The sequence below is a fragment of the Capsicum annuum genome, chromosome 12, assembly GCF_002878395.1.
Source record: "Capsicum annuum cultivar UCD-10X-F1 chromosome 12, UCD10Xv1.1, whole genome shotgun sequence".
NCBI classification, from domain to species: Eukaryota; Viridiplantae; Streptophyta; class Magnoliopsida; order Solanales; family Solanaceae; genus Capsicum; species Capsicum annuum.
The window spans coordinates 196,671,869-196,683,368 of record NC_061122.1 but is presented as its reverse complement, the minus strand read 5'-3'; the positions used below and the strand labels follow the sequence as shown (position 1 = coordinate 196,683,368).

At 30.9% G+C, this 11,500-nt stretch overlaps 1 long non-coding RNA gene across 1 annotated transcript; it reads left to right on the top strand.

Moving 5' to 3' along the window:
• Window positions 1-8,457: 8,457 nt before the first annotated feature.
• On the top strand, window positions 8,458-11,500 carry LOC124889349. The gene is made up of 2 exons (XR_007048279.1): window positions 8,458-9,569; window positions 9,656-11,500. It is a non-coding gene; the product is annotated as an uncharacterized LOC124889349 (long non-coding RNA).

Sequence of the window (11,500 nt, the reverse complement as noted above, 5' to 3'; positions counted from 1 at the left end):
GTTTGTGTATAGTATCTAAGTTCTTTTCTCTGTAGTTGCGAAGTTTTTTAGTACTCCCGAAAGGAAAACCTCTCTTCACCTTAAGACATGTAGGTAGTTGTTATTTGAAATCATTGTATCTTTTTCTCCCTACTATGTATATTATGTTTGTTATATGAAATTTTTATGAATTCCTGTAAATTACTTGTTAAATATATCCCCAGTATATGATTAATCTCTCAGTATTTTAGCAGTAACGATGGATTAATCTGTAAATTTCTAGGGATTTGAAAAGTTTAGAAAAAATTTAAAAGGACTGTTGTGTTGTCCCGAGGTGTGATTAAAGAAGATATTGCTAAAATGCCTAAATCTGAAGAGAAAAAGATGAACAAGACATAAAAAAAGAGTATTTTGGGAGAAAAACATACCTTGATTTTGATAATCTCACTACTACACATGACTAGGGATAACGAAGGAGGGAGTACTGAGTAGGATTTTACATCATATTCTTGAAAAAATATATCTGCTTTAACCTTGTTGCTTGCTCATATCTCATATTGGCATAACCAACCATTCAAAATGTCCTTCTGGAAATATGAAAGTTGTCCATTCTATACTATCCTCGTGCATCTGTTTCTGCGTCTATATTATTTAAATTGCCTTTTTCTTTATATTTTTCGCTTGAATAAGCACAAATTTTCTCATCTTTTTTCTCACTGTATTTATTAGGTTTTTCTTTTAATATTGCTCCCCATTCTCGGAGACTTCCATCTGTCTCAACTATTAAATAATTTGTTTCTAATGGTAGTGTCAAGTCCAAGATGTCTTGGACCATGCGTTTAAGTTGTTAGACTAATTTTATGTCTTCAGCATTAAAAGTCTTCTGGCTTGTTGATCCGGTTTTAGAATATAATGGCCCTACTACTTTTCCTAAATCTTTAATAAAAGCTCTAGCATAATTTAGTAGTCCTAAAATTTTTTGTAAATCCTCAATTTTTTCTAATCTATCTGGCATTACTAAGACCTTTTTAGCTATGTGTGGTTGTAGTTTTATTCTATCATCTCCAATGACTACTTATTAATACTATTTTTACATAGTTTCATTTTCTTTCTACTTATTATTATTTCATTGTCTACAAATAATTTAAAGACTTGTTGTAAATGTCCAAGATGTTCTCTCATGTTATTACTGAAAAATAAAATATCATCAACATATACTAATACAAATTTTTATAATCTCCAAAAATACGATCCATTTTTCTTTGAAAGATTGGAGGAGCTGTTTTTAGTCCGAACGGCATAACCAACCATTCAAAATGCCCTTCTGGACATGTGAAAGCTTTCCATTCTATACTATCCTCGTGCATCTTAATTTGCCAATATCCGAATTTACAGTCGAATTTACTAAATATTTTTCTTCCTTGTATTATATTTATTAATTCCGTTTTGTCTGGTAACTTATACCCATCCATCGTAGTATTATCATTTAGTCTTTTATAATTTATTATCATTTTAGCTTTCCGTCATACTATTTCACTATGGTTTCCTACTATGAAAGCTGTTGATCTATGTCTTGACTTGAATCTTCTAATTATCCCTAATTCTAATAGTTCCTTTATTTGTACTTCAAAATCTTTAAAATCTTTATTTGTAACTTCTATAGATGTTGTTTTTATAGTTTATTCTGGATTGATTATTTCTAATTTGCAGGTAATTTGATTGGAGTCCCAGTACTGCAAGAGTTTTTCTCCAATTATCTCTGACACCACTTTATTTTTAGCGCGAACCCCCCACTCCCCAACCCACCCCAAAAAAATGTCTATATTTGAACTTTTAAAAAAAAAAAATTGTTTATCATGCTTACTTTTATAACAATATGAATATCACATCATATTTAAGATATAATTTCAAATGATATATGGAGTATATTTTTTCTTTTTAAAAAATGAAATGGGTAGGAGAAGGAAAAAAAATAAATTAAAATACAGAAAATTGAATTCTCATCAATAGAGTGACAAACAACCAACTAAGCTATTGATATGATTCTCAAATGATACTTTGAACGTGTGCTAGAAGTCTTTTTTTTTTTCTCAAATAATTATGTTCCCCTTTTAAATATTGTTATATAAAATGAAACAGATGAAATAGGTACGTAGTAACCATGGACCAGGGCGACAAAATATGTAGGCCCAGTCTTTAAGATAAACAGTAAGTGAGGGATCATGTTTGTCCAAGAGTAGTTGGTACAAGTATTTTTTGTTGATATGTGATAATATTTTGAAGCTCAATTAACACTTGTTGAGAAATGAGATGCCCAACATTATTTTTCAAGGAATTTTCGCCATCTCTCTTTGGGAGTTAGCTAAACAAACAGGGAAAAAATATTCTCCCCTTCTAATTTATGTGATGATATTTGAATAGATATAAACAACTTGCAATTTTTTTATATGTCTTTTAAATATTTTAAATTATTAATAATTGTAACTTACAATATAGTTTTTAAAAATATAAATTTTATTTCAAAATACTAAAAAATTCTATGTTTAAATGTATGGTCAAATTCAAGAAACTTGAATCTCAAAAAATGAAAAATGTCACATAAAATGAAACAATCGGACAGAAAAAGTAGGTCTTTCTATGTGACCCATAAAATAAAAGTAGAATGTATATGATAATATTAGAGTTGAATAATTTAGAGGCAGATAAAATTTGAACCCACAACTAGGAGGTTGATAAAATTTTTACAAGTCCCTCTATTCCACTACATCAATAACACACTTCATCTATGAATTTTCAATTTATAATTTTTATATATTTACTAGATTTCTCTATATAAATACTAGATTAGCACGAAAGAAACTAGGTTCTTGGAAACTTCTACCCAGTCCCCTGGGTCCATCCCTGGAGTTAATTTCTTAGGTGGTCAATAGCTCAACTAATAGTTACTATCTCTTAAAAATCACTTTATTTGTTAGAAGAAAAATAAAACGAAGAATGTATCGGGTAAAATAGACTTAGAGAATATGTGCCATCTCGAATTGGATAAAATTGAAAACTACATGCTTGGGTCGCCTTGGAATCGATACCGAGAAGGGAAAACACCCTCTCGTACTATAGGAAAAGATAGAGGAAGGCACCAACGGTAGTGACTGTGCACTAAAGGACAACATGGAACCATGTGTCAGGGCTCTCATGTATGCCGATGATCCTCAAGAGATTTGTGCCAGATGCAGAATATTTGGATGGCATCTTCCAACGGTTCTTCAGCAAATGATTTTTTATCATTGGCCACAGTACTACAGGGTTCAGGTGACACGCTCTTATTGATCATAGACCAACCTTGTAAATTGTAAATGGATGCCCTAAGCAATAAAATTCTTTAGCTTTGTTTTCAAGTTTTCCCAGTTTTATAGCTTTCCTGTTCCATGTACTATAATCTTATTTCTGATCGAGCAGCTTTGTTTCCAAGTTTTCCCTGTTTTAGGTTTCCTGTTCCGTTTATTATAATCTTATTTCTGATCGAGGCCAGCTCATGGCTGGTTAATCGCGACTATACGTCTTATGTCGTGATTCAGATTTATTCTCTAACTTTAGCTAGTCTGTTAAGTTGCTTACGTTATTTAAAGTATTTACTTATTATTTTGCATTCTTTTGTTACCAACTCGAAGTCGTAACGCATATTTTTAACTAATTTGTAAATTTAATTGTACCAAATCAACGGTAAACAAAAAATATTAAAAGTATGACACTCTTTATACTCCATTTCATAAGCAATAGAATATGCCCCTAGTTTCATCTACTCAACTTTATTACCATCAAATACTCCTCTTCGAAGTACCTGCAGAAGTGATATGCATCCATTCATTATATTGAAAGGCTATATTCTCGAATGGAGCAAACTTTGTAGATACTCGATAGTAGTACTACGTACTATAAATACGATGTGTATTTGTACTTCACCATTAGAAAAAGGAGTAGAGAGAGAACGTGGAGCCACATATCCCAACAAAATAAGGTCACTGATTATGTCAGATCAATACGTGTATCAAAGAGGTCTTTTTTCTCACTCAGTGTCTGACATTTATTTGAGTATTGATTAATTCGAATCGCTCATTGTAGTGTCCATTCTGAGTGGTACTCCCAACAACATTTTCTCCATACTCAAAAGTTGAAATTCAAAATCTCTAAATAAAGATGAAGCAATCACACCGATGCACCACAATTCATAATGATGTATCAAACAGATCGGGCTGACTTATGTATTCCAACCATTGATAATTAGAACAACATCTCTCTGGCCCTCCCTAACATTCTCCTTTGATATGATGTAATAACATCATATAATTTTGTCTAATGTATGATTATAATTTGAAGAGTGGAAGGTGAAAAATACATCTAAAATATTTTAGTTTTTTGAGTTTCATATCTGAATTATTATTTGTGTGAGTTTTTTATTTGAACTATCACTAATTAGTTAGCAAAATACACTTATACTATTAATTGTTTGATTTTCATACCTGAACTTTCGGACAGAAAAAGTGAGTCATCAATAGTTTAAATATGTTCTGCTAACTAGTTGGGATGGTTCAGGTAGGAAACTCACACACTTAATAATTTAGATATGAAACTCAAAAAATCTAAATACTTTAATTAGATGTGTTTTGAACAGTTACCTCTAATTTGAATTATGTATAACCTGATATACTAATTGATGTATTAATTCATATCATCAAGGATAACTAATATGTCTATGAATTACACACTCTACTAGTAAGAATGATAATGGTTTTTCAGCTGAGTTTGATGCATCGAACTTGTCTAGTACATTTTTTATTTTTATAATTTACAAGCTATTACACATGAGCAGATTTATTTAGTGCATACCCAAAGAATAGTAACCATAGATTTTTCGAGGGGTTCCAAAAGATAAAAACAACTTATATATGAATATTTTGAGCGAAAATATAAAACTACCTTTATTTTTTTTTGAAAATAAATGAAGATTAAGCGTCCAAAGGTATAATTGTAAGCTAACAACACTTTAATTTAAAAATAAATAAATATTTTTAATAATATCATATCTATTCAATTTCAGTGAAATGAATCAAACACCCAATAAAAAATAATCTCTACATGATTAATATTTATTTAAGTAATTCTTACCTGACTAATCTACGTTATATAATTTAGGTATAGCTTTGGTCAAACATATATTGGATAAAAAGCGGGATTAATCCTAGTTTCATCACATGGAATTAACCTGACACTATTTTAAACTTCGTTTAGAAGAAAAGAGATTTTAAACATTTTCTTTTTAAAAACCACCATTTGAATGTTATCCTATAGTCTTTAAAAAGTTATCCTTTTGAATAATATCAGATACGAGTCTATTATTTATTTATATACTGTTCAATTTTACATCCAAATAAATATCAGATTATCATCTAATATTTTGTCATGTTTTAATATTTTCTCATAAGTTTTTAGTTTACTTAAAATAAATCTTCAGATAGTAATTTAAAAATACATAAATTACAAATAAATAAAATTATTTACTAAACAATTATTTCAGAAAAGAGACCAATAACGACATTCTTTAACGAGTGTCAGATTTTTAAGTAATTTAATTTTTATAATTAATGATAAAATACTCCCTCCCTTTCAGAACGAACAGAGTATTATTTAAGGCCAAAAAGAAAATTTTATGAGGTAGGGAGCATTTTTTATTTCTTTTCCCTTGAGAGCGTGGGTCTATAGCTTTTTGAAGTGATTGGATTTCACTATTTATGCACAGAAGTATGCTTTAAAGAATTGGCAGTGATGATTAAGCCTTTATCTGCACTGGCAGACATAGAAGTTGGTTATGGATTCAATAGAATTCGATCACTTTTGTTTTGATAGTATTAAATTTTATTTTAAAAATTATTAATTTTTTTTTCAATAAATTAAATTTAAGATTTAATTGTTAGCATTTAAAATTATTATTTTAAAATTTTAATTATAATAAAATTAAAATCTTGAATTTGCTAGTATCCTAGTATGTGAGGAGACAATTAACATGTGGTGATCATATGCCATTTCCCCACAGAAAGTTTGGTGAATATGGTGAGAGCCAGATTTGCTTATACCCTAGTGAAGAACATCATATGCTTTTGCTTTGTACTCAGTTTTATTCTTATTTTTTGAAAACAAATAAATCGTTTTCAATAGAAATTAGGTTTAAGCATATTAAAATAGGTAATAGTAGTATATATAGAAGGAGTCATGTAGAAAATAATAAAGAAAGATAAGAGTAGTATAAAAGAAGTCATGTCGAAAATGATAAAGAAAGTTAAGAGTAGTATAGAAGAAGTTATGTCGAAAATAATAGAGAAAAAGACAATAATAATGACAAATAATACAATAACTAATAAAACAAATGAAACAATAGGCGATCGTAAAATTAAAGAATACGAAACTAAGAGGAAAAAATGATAGTAATGTTAAGCAAAATTAGACGACGCACAACTACTACTACTAACTTTAGCACTATTAGAAAAATGTCAATTACATGAATTTGTTTTTTGCAAATTATATATGAAAATTCACAGATAACCTAGTTTCCTGTGGATTTTCCTACTAAAAAAATTCGTTAAAAAAATTTTCGTGAGTAATTAGTAATTATTCCTGTAGATTTTAAAATCCTCAAATAAGCTACATGGAATTTTGAGATCGCATAAAAATTACCTATGAATTTTCTTGCCAAAAATATCCAAAATTCGCAAAATAAATTAATAAAGTTCATAAAATGTATATTTCTTGCATATTTCAGAGGGAAATTTTCGTAAGTGAATTCTTAAGAAAAGGGGCTGTATTAGTTTTTTTTGTTAATTTATTTTTTTCATCAACTCTAATCCTTAACCTTTATATCTATGTTTTTGATATAATTTCTTTTTTATAATTAAAAATTACTCTAACTATTTGCATCTATAATGTTCGATTCGATTTGACTTTTAAAGATTAATTAATCATTTACATCCCTGATACAACATACGCACATGTACTGCCAATTAAGTTTGGAATGCGTACCCCTAATGATTAATCAAGGGCAAAGTATACAAATACTACAGAAAATTAAATTAAATTAAATGAGAACTCTTTGACATCACCAAGTTCGTCATTGATGCACTGAAGATTTTTAGACCACAAATCGCTTAAAAGAAATGTAATTAATTATGAGAGGGGGAAGGGGGACAAGTTGTGATGGCATGGGATGAATTTCTTCGTACTTAATTAAAGATCTTTGATTCATGTTTGAAATATGAAAAAAATATTATTGAAAGTGATGCGTTTTAAATAGGCCCTGCAATGTGTAAAGTGCAAATTCAAATTAGTCAAATTCTTAAATAAAAACAAAAATATAGAAATATTTTTAAACTCGAGATGCAGTGAAAAAAAGGAGATAGTGAGAAAATCACAATGATCAAGAAAGGTTAACTAAAAAGGTAAAGCGGTAGTTAATTAAGGGCATGTGAGTGGACAATTCTAGTGAGTTGCAAAATCATATTCTTATATCAAGAGAGTTGCCAGATGTGGAATGTTGCTAATTAATTAAACTAAGTTTCTACATGATGTGGACTTGTCTCCTTCAATAGAGTTGTGTGCCCCTTTAATTATTCTCACTTTGACTAATCACCTCGTTTTTCGATTAATCTCCTAATTATCTTGCAATTTTGAGCTGTTTACTTTGCATGATAGTCACAATCCCCCTCCCCCTTCCTCACCTCCACCCCCTCTGCATAATATGCAACAAGTTTTCACTTGGATGACTTCTCTTTGCCCTTTTCTTGGCCAAGGGATCAGCAACTTGATTTTGCTCCGAGTACACATGTTAATTTCTAGTGGATTTCCAACCTTATTTTCAAGGATTTGTACTTAACAATCATGCCCATTTTGCAAATAGTGTATTACCTAACAATTATCAATGAATTTATACAATCGAAATATTTGTCTGAGATTAATTCAGAATTTGGAGTCAAAAGGACTATTTTTTTTTAATCAAAAATACTAAAACGGACAATTAATTTTAAAAAATATCAAAACAGACAAATCGTCAGTGATTCAACGCCTTACAAGTCGCCAGACCCACAGCGACTTAGAAATCGCTGGATCCACAACGACTTGAAAGTCGCTGGACCTCCAGCGAAATAATGTTGCAAGCGGAAAAAAAGGCTGCATAATTGATTGAAAAAGGCTGCATAATTGTTAGTGTTTGCATGTGAAGTTTTTGCTTTTGTGAATAAAGGGAATAAGGATAAGGCTGACAAGGCTGAATAAAGGGAACAGGGATAAGGGAATTTTTTTTTGCTGTTGGCAAGGATGACATGTCAACTTACAACTTTTGAATGTTTATGCATAAGAAGTGAAATAGACAAATTTTCAATGTTTATATATAGGATTTGCATGAAGAGTTTTCATACTCCGAATTCAACTTACAATACAATCTTATTCAAATATTATTTTTATTCATCTTACAATTTTTTATATTGAAAAGAATGAATCAAGATACGGTAAGAGTAAATTTATATTGGGGTGACAAAGTTTTATATGAATCTGGTTCTGTAATATATAATCGGCCGTCTATAGTTGTACAAATGTTTCCGTTATCTCTTAAATATGAGCGGTTGCAATGCGTATTAAGAAATAAAATGGGTATAACTGATCCAGAAGATGTAGTGGTTATCACGGGACGATATCCAACGTCTTTTACTCCAAATAGAGTTATAATGTACGGTGAGACTTGTATTTCGAATAATGATTCTTTATCTATATTTCTCCGTACTATTAAGATTTTTGGTAGTCGTATTAACTTAACAAGTCTCGATATATATGCGTCAATTGAACGTTGTCCTATCATTCAAATATCCACCGACAACGAATTTGATCTTTGTGATACATCACATTTATCAAATTTAAATGTTGATTCTTCAAGGGACATAGTCCAACATGAAAGAGTGGAAGAATTTGACACACTCAAATGATATAAGTAATTTGAATACACAGTATGGTGGTTGGGTTGATATGCAGTATCATAATTTTGATCGAAATGTGCATAGTTTTGATATTGGGGGACCTAGCAATGCTCATATGCACATGCAAAATTTGAATTCTAATCATCAGCAACATTCTTTTCCGCTGGAGTCAATCGACGGGTAAATATAAAAACTTTTTAAATTAAATTAATTTATAACTTATACTAATTTTGTTTGATTTTTTTCTGTTTTATAGATGTAATGGTTTTGAAGGTACACTGACTCGCCTTACAAAAATTGTGGAAAATAATGATGATGTAGCTGATAATGGAGTGTGTGGATCAGATAGTGATGAACCTTCAGAACATGAATCAATGGATGATGTTGAAACGTTCGATGATAATAATATCGTTGGAGAAGATGCAGCTCTGGTTGCTCGTAGTATTAGTCATCCATCATTAGAAATTCCGTAGTTGGATAATACCAAAAAAAGCGCAGAAGATTTTGCGTACACATGTGATGATAGTTTCAATTAAGCTGCTCTTTGAAATTTAAAGAATCCAAAATTCATTCAAACAGGTTAGATTTTTGCTAACTATAATTTTTTAAAAAATTAATTTCATTTTTTTATCGACTAATACTTATTTGAATCTATATGAAATTAGGTATGTTATTCACAAATAAGAAACAAATGAAAGCTGCTGTGATAATATATAGTCTTAAAAAAAGAAAAAAGTATATTTGTGATAGATCCAAAAGTAAGAGCTGGAGGGTTATGTGCAAGCGTCACATGTTGGGATACGAATGGATGATTCGCTTTCGAAAGATTTCAAGTGGTATGTGAAAAGCAGGAAAAATGATACAACCACATACATGTCTGACTGATAACTACAAGGAAGATCATTTCAATCTAAACAGCAATATGATTGTTGTTACATTGGTACCACATATTATGCAGAGCCCGAACATCAGTATTAAGGCGGTTCGAGAAGTCATCAAGTCAAAGCATCATTTTACTCCCAGTTATAGAAAAGCTCAAAGAGGTCGAAAAAAAGCATTTGTGATGGTATATGGAGATTTTGAAAGTTCTTTCAAAGCATAACCTCGCTGCATGACTGCATATAATATTTTAATCCCGGTACTGTTGTTGAATGGGAGCACTATTCTTCAACAATGCAGGGTGAGAAAATATTTAAATTTTTATTTTGGACTTTTAAATCGAGCATTGATGGTTTCAAATACTGCAGGCCCGTCATTTCAATAGACGGTACCCATCTTTATGGTTTGTACGATTTGAAACTATTAATTGCTGTTGGGATTGATGCTAATGGTAATATTCTTCCGCTTGCATATGCTCTGGTTGCACGTGAAAGTTTTGAATCATGGTCATGGTTTCTTAAGTTATTATGGAGGCATGTTGTCGGTGAGAGAAAAAAAATTGGTCTCATTTCTGATCGTTATAAAGAAATATTACAATGTGTTCAATCTTATGATTGGTTGAGTCCACCACACACTTTTCATAGATTTTGTGTTCGACACTTGAAAGTCAATTTTAATAAAAAAAATTTGACTAGAGATCTTGAGAACTTAATGTGGTCGGCTGCCATGGAGCATCAAGAAAGGAAGTTTTTTCAAAGAATGGAACAAATTAAGATATTGTCCCTTGCAGCATATATGTGGTTAGATAGATTTTCGCTAGATAAATGGACAATGTATAAGGATGATGGTCGTAGATAGGGTGCCATGACGACAAATATATCCGAGTCATACAATAGTTTGTTGAAGAGATCTCGGGGGCTTCCAGTGACTGCTATGGTTCGCATGACTTTTAAAGCTCTTTTTGACCGTTTTGTGGAACGAAGCAACCTTGCTGATGCTTTATTACAAAATAATAAGTCATGACCTCCTGCCGTTGAAAACAAATTCTTAGATTATTGGGAGAGAGCGCAATCACACACTAACATGATGACTTATCAAACTGGTGATGGGGTATTTGAGATTCTTACTTTTTCACGTGATGATAAGGGTGAAAATGTCCACACACTTAATGCCAAGAAAAAAATATGTTCTTGTGGAAAATGAAAGAATTATTACATGCCATGCTCACATTGTATTAAGTTTTGTGGCATTCGTGGCATCGAACCTAATACATATGTTAGCAAGTACTACAACACCAAGCTATACAAACAAACGTATAGTGGTAAATTTTACCCGGTGGGTGATGAACGATATTGACCGCCAGCCCCATTTGCTTTAGTTGCAAATTTTGAATATATGCGGACATCTGGTGTTGAAGAAAAAGTCCGACTTAAGAATGATATGGATATTGCTCCAGCTCGCATGGCTAGAAAGTGTAGTATTTGTAAAGAAACATGTCACACTAAGGCACGTTGTCCTAGACAAGCTCAGTAGTCTGTGACTTTCATATATTATTATTTTTTGTTGTGTTATTGGTCTATATGTAGTGTTTTTAATGTAATATGTCTTATTGATATCCTTTTTTTGGTTTA